This window comes from Trifolium pratense, linkage group LG4, assembly GCF_020283565.1.
Source record: "Trifolium pratense cultivar HEN17-A07 linkage group LG4, ARS_RC_1.1, whole genome shotgun sequence".
Taxonomy (NCBI): Eukaryota; Viridiplantae; Streptophyta; class Magnoliopsida; order Fabales; family Fabaceae; genus Trifolium; species Trifolium pratense.
The window spans coordinates 867,899-891,475 of NC_060062.1; the positions used below are offsets into that span (position 1 = coordinate 867,899).

General features: G+C 32.5%; 1 long non-coding RNA gene across 2 annotated transcripts; it reads left to right on the plus strand.

The window, feature by feature from the left end:
- The first annotated feature begins 9,570 nt into the window (after positions 1-9,570).
- On the plus strand, positions 9,571-12,551 carry LOC123920418. Of its 2 annotated transcripts, none has more exons than XR_006813668.1 (4): positions 9,571-9,817; positions 11,725-11,806; positions 11,915-12,010; positions 12,128-12,551. It is a non-coding gene; the product is annotated as an uncharacterized LOC123920418 (long non-coding RNA). The 2 variants fall into 2 exon arrangements; XR_006813667.1 differs by having other exon boundaries at positions 11,736-11,806.
- The last annotated feature ends 11,026 nt before the right edge of the window (positions 12,552-23,577 follow it).

Consider the following 23,577-nt stretch of genomic DNA (forward strand, 5'->3'; position numbering starts at 1 on the left):
GGCAGTTGATAATACTTTGTCCAAAGATAAATACCGTGGTTGTTATTTGTTCACTACATTGGAAACTTAATCCAATAATGGAGAAAATTGTTTCAAGGTAATTAAGTTTATACTTTAGGGGTTTTGGTTATATACTATAAACATAAATTATTACAAATTTTATATGATTTTATGCGGCTTTTTTTTCTTATGAATTAGTGTTTTTACGGTTGATCAAATGGCGAATGGCAATAGAAAGAACAATACCGTATGGCTTTATCCACAAGTAAGTGTGGTATTCTAACTTTATATATATTTACTTTTTTGATAAGTAAGTGTGGTATTTTTTGATCAAATGTTACTATATATAATTTGTAGGCGAGGAAACAATATAATTCAAATGACTGTGGATACTATGTAATGAAAAATATGTTGGACATTGTCACTGCTAAGATAACTGATTCTTGGATGGAGGTAATAATTTTTATTTTTTATACATCAATAATTTTTTATAACCGAGTCAAGAATAGTTTTATATTATTATTTACTTATTGTAGGTATTTAATGACCCAAAAGAGTTAACAGCTGAGGAGATGTATGAATTGCGATTACGTTGGTCAACATATTTTTTGTCGTTATTGGAGGGTTAAGATTTATCTGGTGAGTTATAGAATAGTTCATTATTTGAACTTTGTTTTTGCAAATTGGTCTATTCAATACATTGCAGCAATTTTAGTTTACACTTGTTTATTTTTATGCAAAAAAGAGAAAATTTGAGATTCTGTCAAATTTGAACACTTTCTGTCAAATTTGAGATTCTGCAGGGTGATGAGGAATTGGTTATTAGCTTTAGTTTGAGTCTTGGAAGCAGATCAGGTGATGGAATTGGTAATTTGGCTCGGGTGCATCCCACTGTTTTGGACTTGCTGTTTTGGACTGTCATGGAATTGGTAGTTTGAGTTGCTGTTTTGGAATTGGATAGAGCTAGTTTTGATTTTTGTGTATATTAGGGGGCTGTATGCTTGGAATTAGAATAGATATAATTAGTGATAATGTTAAGTTTTGTGATTTTAATGTATTGAATGTGTAACTTGTTAGGAATTGACAATGAATTGTGGAAAATAATATTCGAAATTATGACAATTTTCTTTTGCGTTATTACCTACTAAAAGAACGTATAATTTATGCGCCGGAAGGGCGCCATATATTAATATGCAGGCACAGGAATTAAAAAAAACGAAAAAAAACAAAAAAACAAAAAAAAAAACTAACATACCACTACTGATATTTATAACAATCAGTAGTGAAAACCATACATACCACTACGGGTATTTGTAAATACCCGTAGTGGTATCCTCAATTCTAAAAAAAAAAAATTAAAACCACACATACCACTACCGGTATTTACAAATACCGGTAGTGGAATCCCAGACTCTAAAAAAAAAAAAATGAAAACCACACATACCACTACGGGTATTTGTAAATACCCGTAGTGGTATCCCAGATTCTAAAAAAAAAAAACTGGAAACAATACATACCACTACGGGTATTTGTTAAATACCCGTAGTGGTATCCCAGATTCTAAAAAAAAAAAACTGGAAACAATACATACCACTACGGGTATTTGTTAAATACCCGTAGTGGTATCCCAGATTCTAAAAAAAAAAAACTGGAAACAATACATACCACTACGGGTATTTGTTAATACCAGTAGTGGAATCCTCAATTCTAAAAAAAAAAAATTAAAACCACACATACCACTACCGGTATTTACAAATACCGGTAGTGGAATCCCAGACTATAAAAAAAAAAATGAAAACTATACATACCACTACGGATATTGAAAATACCCGTAGTGGAATCTCATACATACCACTACGGGTATTTGTAAATACCCGTAGTGGAATCCTCATAAATTTAATTAATAATACAGTAGAAACCTGACATACCACGACGGGTATAAAAAGACCCGTCGTGGAAAGTATTGACTTACAACGACGAGTGTATTTACTACCGGCCGCGGCCAGTAGTGGAATCCCTATTTGGCCGGTAGTGGAATCCCCTTTCTGCACTAGTGCACACATCTATTAAAAAAGAAATGTACAACCCTACTTAAAAAAATCACTAATAACCGATAGTGTTATATTTTATATTTGATGAACTATTATGAACTTAATGGTTGTATTATTCATTTGATGAACTTATGAGAATTGTATTTTGAATTTGATTTTAATATGGTTGTTTTATGTATTTGATGAATTTATGGAAAAAAGAGATGTATTTTGTATTTGTTGTATATCGGAACAAAAATAATACCATGAAAATACATCGAAAATAATTCATCGAAAATAATGCGATATAAAACCGAGCAAAGTATCCGAACCAAATCGAACCAAACCAACGAGTTTGGTTCAGATTCATTTTTTAAAAACACTAAAAATCGAACCAAACCAAACTAATCGATAGTTCATTAGTTCGAACATTTAATTTACTCAAAACCGATCCAAACCGGTCCAATTACAATCCTAATGTGACAAACTCACATTAAGATTTCAAATCTATAAAATTACGTGACTTTTCTAACATTTTATCATATTAAATATTATTTAAATTCAACACAAATACAACTTACTACCTCCGATTTTATGGAATAGGGTTACAGTATGGAATAGGATTACACAGTTGAGATTACCGGTAATGATATCATCTGTCCGATCTAAATTACTGGTTGATATTTATTAGTGTCAGATTAATCAAAGCCGTCCGATCTAAAATCAATGGTTGTGATTTAAAACATTGAGAAACTGTGTCAAATGTTACTGCCGCATATTTGAATCCATATTTTGTTTATGTAAGCAGAGAATTTCTTTTGCCACCCTACCCATTTTGTCATGCGTCCTACAAAATTACACTAACACCCCAACCTGCGACTTAGTAGTGGGCATGATAAAAATGAGAAAGTTTCACATTAGGAGGGTGTTTTTCCTTAAAAAATTGTCATTTTAATAACGTCCGCTAGCTAACGTTTAAAATCATTAAATTTTCATGTTAGGGGGTGTTTTTTTTCTCAAATTTCTTATTTATAAACGTCCACTACTTAAATAGTTGATATTTAAACTCATGGAATTTATATATGATTTTTTTTCTAAAATTTCTGATTTTTAAGTAGTAAAAACTCGTCGAACGCGCGAGAAACTAATAGATCGGTGACAAAAAAAAGTCTGATAAGAGCAACACGGAAGAGACCATATCTATTTGGGTCTGATAGAGATAATAGCCCATTTAATCGGCAGCCCATATCCATCCATTGACGGAAACTATTCTCGGGGTGGCATTCCTTCTGCCCGTCATTGTTGACCTCGCTCAGATGAAGCTTGGAACACTCTCTTGCGGCAGCTCTTCGGTCACTTTGGCTGCTGTTGTTCCCCTTCTCATATTTGCTCCTTTGTCGCTTTTGTTTCTCATATGGCAGCTTAAATAGTGGCATGAGACATGGTGGTTGATTGTAAAAGGGGTTTTAATTATATATATGTGGGTTTATTTTAAATAAATTATGTCATTTTCGTGTTTAAGTGTGTCAGTATCCGTGTTGTGTCAAGTGTTCGTGTGTGAGTCTATGTTTTATAGTTTTCTATTATGTTGTGTAATATCATTTCAAGTTGAATTAATGATGGATAGTTTTTATTTGAACAAGTGTGATTGATTATAATATAGTTGTGGAATCTTGCAATTTTTTTTGTGTGTGTTCTCAAAGTTGAATTGGTTTTACTTTTACTTATTTATATTATAAATTTGAATTTGGCTTATTTATTAATTTTGACATCAATGGAACATAGATTAGGGAAACTCTTAGTACATGATTAGGGAAAGCTAATGAGGATTTATGGAACCAGTTTAACTTAACTTTCTGATCAGTGACCAGTTTAGCAATAACAATTTACAATCAAGAGTTGAACAATGAATTTTACTATCATAACAATTTACTATGTATTATAACTACTCACTTGAAGTAATGTTTATAAATTTGAGTTGCCTCTCTTAAAGAAGAATACTAGTCTTTTCTCGCCATCTATATGCGCGCGCACACACAGACACACTCTGGTTTATATCATCAATAGCCAAGACTCGAGAGGATGGGCCAGCTGTTTTATGAGGTGGGAAGAACGATGAATAACGATGAAAACTTCGCATCTCTATAATATAATAAAATAAATAAATAACATCGGCGCCCAAATACAACTCACATAATTAAATATCTATGGGGCACAAGTTTGAAGCCACAATTGCCCACTTCTTAACACATAGTTTGAATATGACTTTTGCTTGGGACTATAAATATGACATTCGCTTATAACGTCAGAGATTATATTAAGGATTTGTTAATCAGATTAACTAAAACTTGAAATATTTAACACAATATGTAAATAATTATATATTAAGATTAACCCACTTGGGGTTGGTCGAGTGGTGTTGGCTTGGGCCCTTGGAGTATGCTCCTCTCAAGGTCTCAGGTTCGATTCTCACTGGTGCCAATTTCGGTGGGCTCGATTCTCCCGCAAGTGGGCGGTGGGATTGGTCCCCTTGGATTAGTCGGTCCTAAGACCGGATACCAAGTTTTCAAAAAAAAAATAATTATATATTAAGATTGTTGGTGTTTGTGTTGTTATTTTCAGGCTTCATCAAGAAGTGGTGTTGGGGTTTATAAGGAGTGCAAAGAATATGCTAACAATTGATGGTGAAATTCACATTACACACAAGAATAACAAGCCTTTTTCTAAATTGAAAATAGTAAAATGTGCAGAGAAATTTAGTTTGGTCTTTTGTTGAAAAAGTTCCATTTAATATAAGTGATTATCCAGGTTATGTAAATAAGAGAGGAACAGGAGAAAATTGTGATAGAACTTTTCCTATAGGTGATTCAAGCACTTTCAAATTTTCAAAACCAAAATATGTGAAATCAATTTTTTTGGGATTACCTATTGTGTTAAAAGACTCAGATTCAGCACAGTTGAAAAATTATGTTACTAAAACTATGTTGGTAACTCAAAATCAAAAGGATCTTAGGATTTGATTCCAAAATGGAAGGAAGATGGATAAAACAACTAAATTAAGTTTGGGGGAAAGAAATTTATGTTTCCATTTTACTATGTATGGACTATTAAGATGAAGAACTTAAAAACTTGATCATTTCAGAGGCATGCATGTCAATGTTTATGATATGATCTTAACAATTTTTTACATTTATCGTGATTAAAATTATGGCCACTATGGCAAGTACACCAAGTGTGATTAAAATTATGTACACAAAGTGTTAAGCACCATCAATTCTCATTGGAAAGATTTCATACGACAGCTAAGCATCATCAATTTTCATTGCATGGTTTAACCAATTAAAAATCGATAATTAGAAATCTAGCAATTCTCAAGTCTGTTGATATGAAAAATAAACACATTCCCTCCGTGGAAAAGTTGTCGTTTTGGGCGGAAATTTCAGACGAATTCTACCAGTAATATCCAAAGGTACAAGGCCAGAAGTTGTTCATACTACTATCGATTCTCCAGTTCTTTGGGATTTTTGTGAAGCTTTAACATTGAGTAAAAACACGAGGCTTTTCAGTGGTGCTTCAAGTACAGGCGTTGAACAAAAGAGATTGTTTTCTGAATGAGTTTTGGGTGTCTGCGAGGGAGAAATTGGAGATAGCAACGACGGTTATTTACAACTTGATATTCCATTAGATTTACTGATTCCAAATTCAGGTGATCTCTTGCTTCTATATCGTTGAAAGCACATATCCACATATTTTACAAAACATGAAAGATACAACATATTTCCAAAATAGAGCTATACTAGCTCCTAAAAATTCCGTAGTCGAAATAATAAATGATTACATGTTGGATTTAATTCCTGGTGAAGAAAAAACATATTTGAGTTATGATACTCTACTCCCACACAACGTAGATGATCAAGTAGTGGATGATGTTCACACTCCCAAATTTTTAAACATGATTTCTACGTTGGGGCTTCCAAATAACAAGTTGAGACTTAAAGTTGGAGTTCCAGTTATGCTATTAAGGAATTTAAATAAAAAATTAGGATTTTGCAATGGAACAAGACTTACTATTACAAGAATGGGAAAACGTGTTCTTGAAGGAAAAATTATTTCAGGAAGTAATATTAGCGATCAAGTTTTCGTAAGAATTCCTTTTAATTTTCAACGGAGTCAATTTTTTTCATTTCTTTTGCGATGACTACTAATAAGAGTCAAGGACAATCTCTTAAGCATGTTGGGAAATATATATTTCGTCGCAGGGTTTTCACATGGTCAGTTGTTTGTTGCGATTTCAAGAGTTACTTCTAGAGAAGGATTAAAAATATTGATTATTGACATGGTTCAGTGATTAAAAATATTGATTAAAAAAACTAAAATAAATTCAAACCCAAACAAATTCATACCCACACATTAGAATTTATTTGGGGTTTTTTTTTTAAGAGTTTAATTTATTTTAGTTTGTTGTGTTTTATTATGTTTTTCTTTTTTAAATTAAGGTTAATTAAAATAAAAGGCAAATGGACATTAAAAAATCAACAAATTATTAAATATTGTACTCATAATCCCACATCATCATATTTAACAGATATTTAACGTTTTGAACCTAACTGACTAACGAATTTAACATTCAGGGAGTTACAACACTACAAATTAGTGTAAAACTCTTCAAAATAATTTTCTTTTTATCGAATTTACAACATAAAAGTAAACCCGAAAATACCAACAACACAAACTCTACAATGACAAATACCATGAAAAAATTGAAGAACTATTACATGCACTTTGGAAACCATCACAATCATCATCAATTACCAGGAAAAATGGATTTTCCCACTTGCAATTTGTTGTTGGTACGGATCTGATTGAGTTTGTGAAGCATGATATGTTTAAGAGATTTGAGAATGTTAAGATGATTTGTTGAGAGGTGATTAGTAGAATAAAACTTGACTTTAAGAAGTGATTTAGTTTTATTAAAACTTGGATAACTAATCTTAGATTGTGTTTTGTAAGTAAGGTGATTGATGGTAATCTTGGAATGGAGGAAAAAGATGAAAAATTAACTTTATTCTTCTTTTCAAGATGAAAGAGGTTTTGTTATCATTTTAATCCCTTGCCATGTGGACATTCCAATAAGCATATGATGTAGCAGAAAAAAATGGACATATCATTAGAGTTAACACCAATTTAACGTTTTGGACTATTTTAACTAATAGAAGTACGAATTGACTATAAAAAATTTATAATTGATTTAAGTAATTTTTACTTTAACGTGGGTTGTTTATAAAGAACAAAAAGTTGACCCCACATATTAATATAGCTAATTCATGTTCATTTTCATAATGATATAAATTATTATTATTATTATTATTATTATTATTATTATTATTATTATTATTATTATTATTATTATGATGTTTGAAGTTGGCTTAGTTCACGTTGGTTATATTGTGGCCGTAAACTAAGTTTTAGTTGACCACTTGCCATGTCATGCTTAGTCCAATGCACAATTCTTTATAGCACAATTCTTTATGCTTCTGTATTGGACTTGGGTCGACCCAACTTGCTAACACACACTTCCTCCCTCTCCTCCAGCTCCATCAAGGTCGTGCCAGTAAGGTCTGCATCTCGATCTCAGTCATCGGCATAGGAGGCAACACCACTTGTGGTGGCTGAGGAGTCCTCCTACTGCAGCAGCACTGTGACACAATTGAAACAATCGAAACTAAAACCAGAGCAACCATGAACCCGACAACGAGCCAAATAACACATGATGGAGTTTGGTGGGGGTTGTAGTCAGGGTCGTCAAATGTAAAAGTCGGTAATATGCTATCCGGTGGCAAGGGGGAGGCGATGTACTTGGGTGGGAAGGTGGGAAAACTCTCAAATTTGTTGCTCATTCTTATTTTTAATTGACTCTCAGATGCTACTTGACAAATTGTGAAAAAGGAGGATTGATCTACTGTTGAAGCAAAATTTCTCAGCATCTCCTTGGTCCATTTCATCTTCAGTGTGGTGTCTTGTCTTTTTGTTTGTTCTTAATTTGTTCTTCACAACACGTTCGCGGTTCATATATAATTCTAAAGTACATTCACAGTAGGACCAAATAATGTGATCATCGTTATTCATATTCAGATTACTAGTATTATTATTTTTTTTTTACAAAACATTACTACTATTATTGTTCATCGACAAACTATATTCTTTCTTGAGTCAAAAACAAACAAACAAACTCTCCATATACTAATAATAAAAATAGTCTATATTCATTTTGTTGCAAACTTGGAGTTGGATACATATGCATGTGCCTAATTGCCACTCTCGACTTTTTTTTTTTTACAATTGTTTTTATAGGAAAATAATACATAAGTAAATTTAGATTGTCTAATATATTTTACTAGAAAAAGAAAAAAACAGACATTTACATAATATATATGGCCCCCTGCATTATATATATATATATATATCTTTTTTGCTAACAGTGTAGCCATTTATTAACGTTCTTACAAAATATTCTACTAAACAATGTCTCACTTATATGGGGAGCTAGATAGATATTTTATCTATATATTTTATAATAAGTGTTTCATTACTACTTTTCTTTTTCTTCACTATATCATTATTTATTGAATTTTATAATATAAGGATGTTTTAATAAATAATATTAATTTTATTGTAAAATCAATAAAATTAGTCATTTTCTTAAGAATTAGCACACAATCTAAATGCACAAAATTTTGTTTTGTTAATATATTACTATTTGACTTCTTCAAAAAAAATTATTATTAGGTGAGTGACCCTACTTAAATTTGCATAATTAGTAGGACTATCTCTATTTTTAAATATAGAACTCTCTTAATTTTTTTCTTGTCCCTTTGTGTGAGATCCATTTTAAATGGTGATAGTCTGATAGAGATATGGAAAATGGCTGATATGATATGTATTCACGTGACACATGGTTGAATGAAATGCATCACAACTAAGATTTTCTATAATTGCCAGTTTCTAGTCCTCTTTTTTTTTCTCCAATATTTGAAACAAACAATATTATGTGCATTAATTGATTTTTCCATTTTCAACTAAAGCAAAAAAAATCATCAAATTTAGGAGAATCTCAAGAGCAACTCAAAAGACAAAAATAAAATAAAAAAATTTAATCACAATGAGATTCAACAATTAAATGATAAAAAAATATAATACTTCAATGATAAATAAAAAACAATAAGATATTATTGGTTTAGTCATCTTTTTCGTAGTTCACTTTTGTGTACTTGTTATTTAATTTGTCATTTCAATATAACATAGTAACTAACACACTAGGTTGGTCTAATGATGTTTGCTTGAGTCTTTAGAATATGCTCCTCTCAATGTCTTAGTTCATATAAAAAAAAAAAAAAAAAAAACTCTAACTTTAAATTGGGGCCCCGCAAGTGGCGGCTGGATTGAGTGTCAATTTAAAACTCAAGGGCAGAATAGTCAATAAAGGAATTAGTTAACGACTTAACGTATTCTAGTTTCTTCTTCGCTATTCTACTCTGTTTTTCAAAGATCCCTTCTTCCTTCTTCTTCATCATTCACTCTTCAAAAAATATCTCAACCCTTTATTCTTTCTTCATTCATCAATTTCTTCTTCAAAATCCTCAACAATGTTCTTCTACAACTTTTTCTCCCGTTTCTCAACAACCATTTCCCGAACCTCACTTCTCTCTGCTCCGCGAATCCCCCAACAACAATTCCATAACTTCTCCAATCAATTTCATTCGCTACTCATTGCCTAATCTACAAACAAGGTTAATTTCTAAACTTGCTAATCAATTTTCATTTTTTCGTGTTTTTTCAGGCTGTAGGGTTTTGCTAGGGTTTTAGGTTTTTTCTCAGAATTTGATAACTCATTAGTTTCAATACTAATTCCTATGGTTTATATTCATATATTATTTTTCTTCCATGTTGAAATATGTTTATGGATTGTTCAACTATGTTGCCATTGCCGATAAGTTTCTGTTTTTTCTCTAACTTTGTTAAGTCTTAAACTTTAGTGTTATGATAAAAAAAAATAAAAAAAATAGACACCAACACGTTGACACGTTGGTAATTTGAAAAAAATAAAATAATTCAATGTAATCATAAGTTTCGGTGTCGTGTCGGTGACTCTTACACGTGTTCGACACCGGAACACACCTATTTTGAGGAGTGTCGGTTCTTCATAGTTGCTTTAGCACGTCGTTTCAGGTTTTTAATCTGTTTTAGTAATTCCTTTTGAATTAAAATGTTTAGAAGGAATACTGAATGTCATTTTAGGGTTTAGAAAAGTAGCTGTGAAATCTCGTCGATCATTCTGGATAAACCTTCTATCCTGTGTTGAAAGTAGTCCTTGTGAGCATGAAAGTAGTCCTTTTGATTGCTGAAGTTCAATGTTTATCCCCAGTGTTCTCCCAGTTCTGATTTTTTTTTTTTTTAAGTTCCTTCAATTGCTCGATTCTCAAGGATTGACACACTTTGTTGTTGATCAATTACACATATATGGTGATTTGGGTTTAAGTTGAATAAGATCAAGATTAGACTCAGAGTAAATTCCATTAGCTTGTTATTAAAAATTAAATTACCAATTTAAGATATGATTCACATGATTAATGCAGGTTCTCTCCCATATTGGGAGAACTGACCAAAATGAGGCTGTCTATTATCAATAATATGTGCTCCCAACCTCGAATACTTCATAGCATCAATCAAGATAAATGAATTACCTGAGGAATGACATTGATTTTGTGGCTGCTTATGATTGACATTAAGAAATGGATTTAATTGCTAAGAATTCCTTGGTGTGTACTTTTCATTTTGTCTTTCAAAGGAAACCTTTCCTCAACTAGATGTTTGAAGAAGTTAGAAAGCACCTTACATTTACAACATTATAGAAATAGTTTGACTTGTATGATTATCATTAGTAGTATAACATGAAAGCAAAAAGAAAGAAAAGAAGAAGATTTGATCATTTGAATCTCAGAAAAGAAAGAAAACCTATTTGTTTGTACATCTTTATATTTTGCTCTAATATGATGTCTTTGGTTCTACTTATGAGCATGCTCTAGGTTTTGGTTCTGTTTCATGAATTACCTTGTTGGTGTGTGGTGTTACGGTACAAAATCTTTGTATAATTTCATTAATTTGTATTTTAAAGTGGTAATGACCTAGTTAAAGTATGGCAAAATGTAGATTGATTAAGTATGACTAATTAGCTTATTACATTGAGTTAGTTAGTTAAACTTGTAAGACAAGTTAGTTAGACAAGTTGGTTATTCAATTTTGTAACTAACTATTCTATATAAACTCTACACACACTTGTAATTGATCATTCATTCAATATTCAATACAATCTACTTCTCCACATTTTATCTTCTTCTTCCTTCTCTTTGTTCTTCAAGCTCTATCAATGGAGTTTGTTCTTGTTAGTTTGGTATCAGTTTATTACTTTGTTAAAGTAAATGTGTATTAAAACGTATATGTGTACTCTTGTGATCCTAAGAGACGCGTTGTATAATTGTATTGTATTGGTCATTCAAAAAAAAATGTTGGCCTTTTAATCTCACAATATTAGTAATGAATTTGACAAGGTCAGAGTGGTGACAGTATGTGTTTACTTGTTTCCGATGCCTTTTGTGTAACGATTGACTTAAGTTTATGACCAACAGTTCAACATTAGTGTTTGTGCAGCTGCAGGGATGCTGAAATTTTTTGATGGATGCCTAAAGTGATAGATTTGATGCCACCTCAAGTGAGTAATGGTAAGAGTTCTTCACCATCTTTAGTACAAATGTTGTATGCTTTCTAAGTTCTCATTATTACCGATGGTTATTGACAATGTTTGGCATATTTTATGTTCAATATGACAGGTATTTGCTGAGTTATAAGGAATAGCTTTCACAAGGCACTGGATCAAAATGATATCTTAATTTTCCCTGCAGCTCCTTCAGCTGCTTATATCATCGGTAAACATTTGCATATATTTCCTTTTGCATTATTGCACATTATTAGTGCCTGCAGTAGAAATTGTTTCATTCTCATTGACATTTGACTGTAAGTATTTCATTCTTCTTGTTTGCTAGATTTCTGTCTCATACCTCTGATTATATATTAACAAGACAAATAGAGTTTGGTTCGTGTTTTGATTACTGCTATTGAACTTCATCAATATGATGCATTCGTCATCATCTTGTCACGAAGCTAAGTCATGGAGTTAGTAATGGGCAAGGACCTAGTATTAGATGGTCATGGGCATGGAACTCATCATGGAGATGCATAGTCTTAATTATAGTGTTTATCAATGAAGAATGTATACTTAGATATTTAATTTTGATGGCTTGAGTTAAGATTCAATAGCATACTGGCAAGTCATATGCACAATTAGGAATCCACAACTTGTGTTGTCATGTTGAGCTTTTGCTTTATGTGAAGGTTCTGGTGATCATTTTGATATGAAAGTGATGTATAAACTTCTATTTGAAAATACTTGTGTTATTTTATTTTAAATGCTTGTTATTTTTTTTATATTTTGGTCAATATATATATACAGATTCATCTGAATTCTAAGATTCTTCAAAAATCATCAACTTCATTCTTTCAAATGAAGTTCCTTCAAAAACCACAATGACTTGGTGAAAGAATCTGACTTTTGTGCACGCAGAACCTCGAGTCGCACAGCAAAACCAATATGACTAAATTGAAATCGGAAAATATGGAAGTTGCGTGTACACGATACATATTGTCGCGCTTGCCCAACGAGTGAGTTTTTTTAAAAATAAAGACACAAAAGGTGTGTACTTGAGACCTAATGTCATACACGCATAAACAATATTTTAAAGGTAATTTCACCATAATCAAGGATTTTATTGTTCTCTCTTTGGTGGCTGCGAATTTGGTGAGAAATTAGGATTTTTGTGAACTTCAAATACCGCAAATCATAGGATCAATACATATTTTGATTCCCTACTTTATACTGTATGTGTGTATTTACACAGATTTTTTATTTTCTAACTCTCATCAACCAACTGCATATTTTGTAACATGTTGTAATATAAAATTTTAAAAAAAAATTTTTTAAAAAAAAAGGAAAAAAGAGACAAATCTGCCAACAAGATATGTTCCATTCCATCCATATTAGTCTAAACAAAACTATATACGGCTTCTAATTTGGGTTGCCCTCATTAATTCATTAACAGTGAATTAAAGTGTGACAAACTTATGAGGACTCTTATGCATGTGATTTAGAATGAAGAAGCCAAATTACAAGGAATCTTCCTTTATATACTTTAGTACTCTTCTTGCATGCCCTTGCTTTAGGACAGTAAAAACCAACACCAACAAAAACCAACATCGAGTAACCTAGAGAATCTATTAGCAATGCATGCATAATTGCCAGTTTTATAGTCCTTTTGTTTTTTCCAATATTTGAAACAAAACAATATTATGTGCATTAATAGATTTTTCCGTTTTCTATTAAAGCAAAAAAATTCATCAAATTAAGGATAATCTCAAGAGCAACTCAAAAGAATAATAGGCTTTAACATATTTGAAAAACAAACTCACTCGCCTTTCTCTTTATAATGCTGTGTGGTCAATTGTTATTTGAAAAACAAAAAAAATAATCATCAACCTGTTCATCTTCTTCTTAAGCATACACAATACCCTTTCTTCTTCAAACACTGTTTTTCAATAAATATAATCCCCCTTTCTTCTTCTTCTTCTTATAATGTCATTGTTCACTTTCACCTTCAGTGGGCCGCCGACGAGTATATCACCGGCCACCTTCCCTGAGCCACCCGATACTATATTACCGACTTTCACATTTGACCACCCTGACTCCAACCCCTACCGACCACCATCATGGGTAGTTAGGCTCATTATCGGGGTTTTGGGTTTTCTGGTTTTGATAGTGGCTGTGTGGCAGTTCTGTACTGCTACAGGAGGAGGAGTTTAACTCCTCAGCCACCACCAGTGGTGTTGCCGCCTGTGCCCATGACTGAGATTCAGATGAAGAGGTTGATGGCGCGACGACCTTGATGGAGCTGGAGGAAATGACACAGTAAAATCTCCTAATAATATATTGTAGCTATTTATTTATTTCATCTCTAATTTAATTTGGCCTCTAGGACTTAGTATAAATAAGGCCAATCTCCATGTATTTTCAATCAAAATTTGTAAGAATTATAAGTTGTTATGAAATTCCATGTATTGTGTTTAAATCTCTGTTTTATTTATCATTATTATGATATTTAAACGAGGATATATAGTACTTTCTTATTTTGCTGTAAACCTTGTTAGTAACTTAGTATAATAATCATATTTTAACTTGAAAGTAACTGCAAGCTTCTTATACCAATGAAGAGAATTCTTAATATTTTCCTCCATTTTTGCCATATTGATTCTCACCGTGACTCATTTTGCGTACTGGTTTTTGTTTGTATCTTACAATTTTTTTTATTGTACTTGCAATTTATGGAAGTTGAAATCTCAATATTGAACCTATCCATGTGACATGTACTTAAACTGCTATGCATGGAGCAAATATGCAGAACTGGAGAGATATATATCTATCTGAGATTGAATGAGCTCGAGCGATATTTGATCTTGCAATTGCTCAACCAGCATTGGACATGCCTGAGTTGTTGTGGAAGGCATACATTGACTTTGAAACTGCCGAGCGTGAATTCGAGAGAGCAAAAGGGGGCTTTATGAAAAACAGTAGTAATGAACCAGTTTGCATTAATGAAGAACATAGGATTAGGAGGAACAGATGCAACACAATCCAGGAGGAATGAACAGAGTCGCTTTTCCCCACTATTAGTATTAACCTAAACCACATATGAATCAACAAAAAGAAACTCAAACAACCGTATTGAATGTAATGTATCACTAAATCAGTGAAAGAGAGTCCCTAAAGTATATTAACAACCAATTGCAATGACATCACATAAATCACAATCAAAAACTCATCTCTCTCTCTCTCTCTCTCTCTCTCTCTCTCTCTCTCTCTCGCACTGGTGGCAAGTACTTTCTCGTTCATGAATCTCGTTTTTATTATATTGTATATCCTTAAAAAGGAGGGGGTAATTCAAGATGAAAAATAAACTTATGCGTCAACTCAAAAAATGCTGCTCTATTTTCATTGGCCAGTGGAAGTGGGCTGTCCGAATTTCGGGTAAACTAACATGCGCTTAATTATAAATTGTGATTTACTGATCACCCTGAACTTTCAAATGAACGTAGTCTAGCAATTCCTTTTAAATAGGGCAATGGAAGAACTTGTTTTTATTTCTTGCAGAACCACCATCATGCTCCTCTGATTTATTTGTTAGTATAATGAACTTGAAAAAGTAAACATGCCTCAGCATCCATCTCAAGTCTCAAGAGAACCTTGTGCCCTTCAAACTTTCTATCCTTCTTGCCAAAAGGCCTTCTAGTTTTTGCTGAGATTAGTAATTCAAACTAAGTGTGTTTAGCAAAATATATAGTTAGTTTTGGTTAGTTGTGATTTGCAACTAATTTATCTGATTTTGGTTGTTAGTTACTTATAGGAACAGATTACTTGTTGCACAAGTAATTGCAACAGTGTGTGTATAAATGTTGTGTTCTGTTAATAATGCAGAATTAGAAGAATAAGACAGTTGCTTGTTCCACAAGCCAACTGTCAAGTAGTGTTTGTTACTAACTGTCACAAGTTGTTAAGGGTAGTTTTAACTTGCAATAGTTAGTTACTCCCTCCGGTCACATTTATAGGGGTAGTTTTATTGCGGTGTTTGTTTAGTTCATATTGAAAGATCATCTTCGATTAATGGCAGATTCAATCAATAATTCGGGTATCAACGTTGCAGATCCGGAAGCATTGACATTCCGATGACTTTAATTTTATCGTATTCTTTGTAGGCATTTTGTCGTTGTATGCTATTAACTTAGATGATGTGAGTTTGTTCACAAATTCATCCTTTTTGTATTTGGTGATGTTGAGTTTGTATTTACATCTGACGTACTCTATCAATTATCGGAATGAATGAATATCGTTTTTAGTAAATAAATAAATAAATAAATAGATCCAGATTTCAAATTACCAATGTGGAGACTTATATCAAACAAAATATTTCGAAATACTAGTATACTACTGAGACATTCTTACTTAGACACACATGATTTAGACACAAATTAGGCACACACACATAAATTTATAAAATTAAAAGAAAAATAAAATAATCAAATCAATCAATACTATTTTAATTATTTTTTCTTTAATATTTTACCTTTGTTGTGAGTATGCCTAAGAAAAAATCATTTGGGTTTCTGCACATATTAGAATTTCTCACTACTACTACTGACATGCCATACTCCTCCATATACCTACCTAACATGTCATACTCCTCCATAACACTGAATTAATATTTATTTTACAGATTTTACGGATTAAAGGAAATCATGTATGATTGTAGGCTTGGGCAACAGCAAAAACCACTGCAACAGTTTCAAACAGAGATATTCTTCCATGACCCAAAAATTTGGACCACATTCTTGGTCACACACACAAGAAAAGTAAATGTAGAAAAAGTAATAATAAAATAATATATAATTTTTTAAATGATTAAATTTTTGTTGTGTTTTGAGTATGTGATCAAATTTAATTTCTTGGTCTCATGACTACGTAAGAATAACTCTTTCAAACAAGCATTTATATGGGGGATTTAAAACTGCTGGAAATTCACCCTTTTGTTAACCGTCGTTAATTACTCCCTTCATCCCTAATTATAAGTAATCTTTCAAAGATAAAATTTGTCTCTAAATATAAGTCTCTTTTCAATTCCTTACACACATTTATTATTATTTTTTCAACCATAACTCTACTTTGGAATGAAATACGTAAATTTAACTACAAATACATATTTTCACAAAGGACAATATAGTAATTGTAATACCCAAAAAACACACATTTATCACAATACAGGTACGTTTGATTTGCAAACGAATGATTACTGGACAGAACAGTACTGAACAAGTGACTGAGTTACATGACAACTTTTTGTATTGCACTCTGTTTGATGATCAGTGCATAGGACAAACAATTTTGTACAGTACCTTGTTTGATATGTTAATGTACAATGACTTTTTTAGTTAAAAAACACGTAATTTTATTTTTTTAAAAATATTTTCAAATTAAAATTAAACCATCTCATAATTTGATGAACAATGTTCATCATCTTCATCTTCTTTTATGAAAAAATAAAAAATAAAAAAAAATCCCAACATCATCTTCATCTCATAAACCTAAAAATCTCCAACATCATGAGAAACTAACACCTTGATCCTTCATCTTTTTTGTGCTGTCCTTTTTTCTTTTTTTAAATCAAATGTCGGACAATTATTTTTGTTCTATTCTTTGTTTATGAGCGATCACAAAGCCTGTATTCCACATTTTAATCATTTCTGTACTGAAAATAATATATTCATTTACATGTGTATTTATTTTCAGGAATTACGGGGAGTACGATAACATGCATGTTGGTTTGATCTTTGAGAACAAATAAGAAATAATCAATTTAACTTAGTTAAATAGTTCCAATTGGTTTGATATTTTAAAAGTAATAATTTTTTTTGGTTTACAATGAACTGAGATCGAACCCAGAACCTATAACATACTACCCAAACCCCTGACCACTAGACCAAACCTAGTGACTTTTTTTTTTTTTAAGAAAATACATTTTTCATAATACTATGGTTTTTTTATATTATAAAAAAATACATAAATTACGATTATAAAATAATATATAACAGTAAAAAAATACATAACTAGAATCATTATTTTTTTTAAAAAAAAAGTAACACCATTCATAGTAGGAAATAAAATATCCCTATTTATATTGTACCCAGAAAACGATACCCCTATTTGTTATATATAATTTATTTTTGACAAAAGTTATTTCATTCTTTTTAACTTAACTTAGTGTTTATGTGTGTGGTGCACTCGCGTGTGCATGCATGCGTGCGCACGTGTTAAAATAAATAAATTAAATAGTTATTAATGTCCGCAATTTTTTAAATATATACGAAATAATTAGTTGACGTGAACATTGCAGCATACTGCCAGAGTGTGCGCTCGGTGCCTCCATTGTCCCTTACAAGAGTCACTAGACCTCTAGTCCTTTGCCTGTAACGTCTATACGCAACTTGAATGTTGACAGCAGCCCATGTTCTCCAATTCGACGAGTGGTATCTCGCCGTTCTCTTAAGCCTCTCGTTTGCGAATTTGTACCGGAAGTGATCAGTTATGTACCTCAAATTTTGAGCATCAAGACCAAATGCTTCTGTTGATTCGAGACACACAAATGTAGCTGAGGAGGCCGGAAGCCGGTCTATAAAAGGGCGTCTGAGGCACCATGAAAGAAGTTCATCGCCTAAAAAGCCACCTGGTTCAAAGACACTTGTTGCTACCATGCCTTTGCTGAGATTTTGGGTTCGCCTTATGCTTCCACGGACAATAAACACCATCCTTGGTACAACATCACCTTCTCTAATTATCTGTTTCATAATGATATACACGAAAGAGTTAAACAACCATGATCGTCATTTTAAAGTTCTATCTAAACAAATTGCTTCAATTGTTCATATGATGATATCATTAATACCTTTTCATCTCTAGAGAAGACTAGGGGCTTCACTCTGTCACAAATGTTGTCAAGAATAAGATCATCCAAGTTATGGAATAATGGTACGTAATCCAATATGGAAGTCATGGATACAATTATTTCCTTTATCTTTCTTAATCGGTCAACTACAGAATATTATCCATTTTATTGAGGAACTTTACTGTATAATTTCTTTCATTTTCAGGTTTGAAACTATCTTACCTTTTTAAAAATATTCCATTATAAAATAGGTATTAACACGTACGCACGCACGCATGCATGCAAGTGCACCACGCACATACACACTAAGTTAAAAATAAATGAAGTAACTTGTCAAAATAAATATATATGAAATAATTAGTTGACGTGAACATTGCAGCATACTGCCAGAGTGTGCGCTCGGTGCCTCCATTGTCCCTTACAAGAGTCACTAGACCTCTAGTCCTTTGCCTGTAACGTCTATACACAACTTGAATGTTGACAGCAGCCCATGTTCTCCAATTCGACGAGTGGTATCTCGCCGTTCTCTTAAGCCTCTCGTTTGCGAATTTGTACCGGAAGTGATCAGTTATGTACCTCAAATTTTGAGCATCAAGACCAAATGCTTCTGTTGATTCGAGACACACAAATGTAGCTGAGGAGGCCGGAAGCCGGTCTATAAAAGGGCGTCTGAGGCACCATGAAAGAAGTTCATCGCCTAAAAAGCCACCTGGTTCAAGGACACTTGTTGCTACCATGCCTTTGCTGAGATTTTGGGTTCGCCTTATGCTTCCACGGACAATAAACACCATCCTTGGTACAACATCACCTTCTCTAATTATCTGTTTCATAATGATATACACGAAAGAGTTAAACAACCATGATCGTCATTTTAAAGTTCTATCTAAACAAATTGCTTCAATTGTTCATATGATGATATCATTAATACCTTTTCATCTCTAGAGAAGACTAGGGGCTTCACTCTGTCACAAATGTTGTCAAGAATAAGATCATCCAAGTTATGGAATAATGGTACGTAATCCAATATGGAAGTCATGGATACAATTATTTCCTTTATCTTTCTTAATCGGTCAACTACAGAATATTATCCATTTTATTGAGGAACTTTACTGTATAATTTCTTTCATTTTCAGGTTTGGAACTATCTTACCTTTTTAAAAATATTCCATTATAAAATAGGTATTAACACGTACGCACGCACGCATGCATGCAAGTGCACCACGCACATACACACTAAGTTAAAAATAAATGAAGTAACTTGTCAAAATAAATATATATGAAATAATTAGTTGACGTGAACATTGCAGCATACTGCCAGAGTGTGCGCTCGGTGCCTCCATTGTCCCTTACAAGAGTCACTAGACCTCTAGTCCTTTGCCTGTAACGTCTATACGCAACTTGAATGTTGACAGCAGCCCATGTTCTCCAATTCGACGAGTGGTATCTCGCCGTTCTCTTAAGCCTCTCGTTTGCGAATTTGTACCGGAAGTGATCAGTTATGTACCTCAAATTTTGAGCATCAAGACCAAATGCTTCTGTTGATTCGAGACACACAAATGTAGCTGAGGAGGCCGGAAGCCGGTCTATAAAAGGGCGTCTAAGGCACCATGAAAGAAGTTCATCGCCTAAAAAGCCACCTGGTTCAAGGACACTTGTTGCTACCATGCCTTTGCTGAGATTTTGGGTTCGCCTTATGCTTCCACGGACAATAAACACCATCCTTGGTACAACATCACCTTCTCTAATTATCTGTTTCATAATGATATACACGAAAGAGTTAAACAACCATGATCGTCATTTTAAAGTTCTATCTAAACAAATTGCTTCAATTGTTCATATGATGATATCATTACTACCTTTTCATCTCTAGAGAAGACTAGGGGCTTCACTTTGTCACAAATGTTGTCAAGAATAAGATCATCCAAGTTATGGAATAATGGTACGTAATCCAATATGGAAGTCATGGATACAATTATTTCCTTTATCTTTCTTAATCGGTCAACTACAGAATATTATCCATTTTATTGAGGAACTTTACTGTATAATTTCTTTCATTTTCAGGTTTGGAACTATCTTACCTTTTTAAAAATATTCCATTATAAAATAGGTATTAACACGTACGCACGCACGCATGCATGCAAGTGCACCACGCACATACACACTAAGTTAAAAATAAATGAAGTAACTTGTCAAAATAAATATATACGAAATAATTAGGGGTATTGTTTTGAACAGGAAATTGAAACAACTCAATCATCATAACAATATTGTTCATACTTCATATGACATATAGTTCATGTACCATTATTTTTGTCTGCTCAAAAAAATTATATGGTTCAGTATTTTGCATGTGAATCACACAATAACATTTTACATGTTTGTGTTGATTGAGATATAATTGGTCAAAATGGATGCACTCTCATTCAAAAGCACTTCTAGTTCTATGGCATGGTACATGATGGAATCATGAAATAATGTCACATGAGAAAGTGAGGGAGGAATATTTCTATATAATGAAACAAATGAATCCAAATAAGGGAAACTTATGTTGTAAGCATGGGGTCAATTTTGTATTTTTATTTGTTAGTATAATGAACTTGAAAAAGTAAACATATATCTCAGCATCCTTCTCAAAAGAACCTTGTGCCCTTCAAACTTTCTATCCTTCTTGCCAAAAGGCCTTCTAGTTTTTGTTGAGATTAGTAATTCAAACTAAGTGTGTTTAGCAAAATATATGGTTAGTTTTGGTTAGTTGTGATTTGCAACTAATTTATCTGATTTTGGTTGTTAAGTTAGTTAGTTATAGGAACGGATTACTTGTTGCACAAGTAATTGCAACAGTGTATAAATGTAATGCTCCATTCATAATTCAATACAATTCTCTATCACAATTAATCCTCGTGTCTCAATTACAATAATTTCTCTTCCGATTAATCATTTCTATCTCAATCACTCATATTCATCCAAAACTAACTATTTAGGATTCACACTGAAATTGTTAAATTTCATTAAGTATAGTATAAGAAAATCTACCTACAGGTTTGAGAAAAGTTTCTGCTCTGTTTCTGTACCAGTACCCATTATTTGGTCAAACTGAACCAATTGGATAGTTAAACATCAAAACAAAAATTATATTTGTATTCTTGACACCCTAAGCTTTTCAACGAGTGATCGTTTACTCAAATCGGACATCGTTTAATATTTCAAATAAATTGTGGAAGTTGAGGGTCTCATGTAGAATTTATACAGAAAATTTGGAACAAAAAAATTCGGTTCGTATAAACTACATTACCCCCAAGGACAAAAACGAAAATTCAGGAGATAGAAAAAAAATGCGGGAAATTGGGAGAGAAAACATCTAATCAATTTGCTTCTGAGCCAACAAAGGCTTACATCTCAAAACCTCTAAGCGTGACTCACACCAGATTTTAGGGAAATTAAAACAAACAAATAACACTTGTTGGCATGTTTTAAAATAAAGAGAAAGCGATTATCATTTTAAAGAAATAATGTTACCGTTTGATAATCTTTATTCTTTAACGTTGGAAGATATATAGTTTTTGAGTGCGGTGGTAATGAGAGATGAATAGTTTCCATTCAATGAGATATTTTCTCTTTAGGCTCCCATGGTTCTTTTTCACCCTCTGGATTTTACTTTTTTGCCCTTCAATAAAAACTTCGGTTTCTACGAACCGAATTTTTTATCAAGGGCAAAATTGGAATATTTGGGGGTATAAAAGATACATGGGGGTCCGAAGAGAAAATATCTTCCATGGATGGATATGGGCTGCCTATTTAATGGGCCATTGTGCTTTATCTGATCCAAATAAATATGCTAGTCTCTTTTGTGCTGTTTTTCAAAACTTCAAATAGATAAAATATGAGAATTTATTTTGTCACCCTAACTATTATCCGCCCTATATAATTATTAAAATACCCTTGTCCACCACTTAAGTAGCAAGCACACCCCAAAATTATAATACCAGATTTGTTTTTAATAACGTCCGCTACTTAAGTAGCAGACATCATTTACAAAATCTTTCATTTTTATTATGTCTGCTGCTTAAGTAGCGGAATGATAAAAATGAAAACACGTAGTGCGCGCGAGAAGTAGGTAGGACGGAAAAAAAAAGATCTCGTAAAATATATGTATGAGTGTGTTCTGGACTGGGGCAAAGGTCCAATATGAGCTGCCAAAGTACTCTAAGTCCGATCTAAACCCGCTCCATTCTCGTAGCTTACCATATGCAAGCCACTAGTAACAAACATCATTGTTCTCATCTACCCTTACAACGAATACCCTCTTTGAAACACTGTTAGAACCGTTAGATTCATCTCAACGACTCCCTTTGCCTTATGCCAACTGTCACTGACGATTATAATTCTCTAAGTCGATCTAAACATGTAGCTTCCCATATGCAAGCCACTAGTAACAAACATCATTGTTCTCGTCTCCCCCTACAACGAATACCCTCTTTGAAACACTGTTAGAAACGTTAGATTCATCTCAACAACTCCCTTTGCCTTATATATATATATAGTTTATTTTTGAGCTTATGAAAATAGTTTATGCAAATAAAAAAAAATTATGTTAATTTATAAGTTTTCACTAACAAAAATTGTATTTTTATAAACTATTTTTTCATAAACTACCTTGAAAAAGTTTATAATGATGCATGAAAGCTTATTTATTTGCATAAACTATTTTGCATAAGCTCAAAAATAAGTCAATTCAAATTAGCCCTATTGCCCTAAATCAAACAATCACACTTTTTCAAATAAAACTATCCATCATTAATTCAACTTGAAAATGATATTACACAGCAGCATACCAGCAATAGAAAACTATGAAACACATGAACATTAGACACAAGGATCAGTGGATAATAACG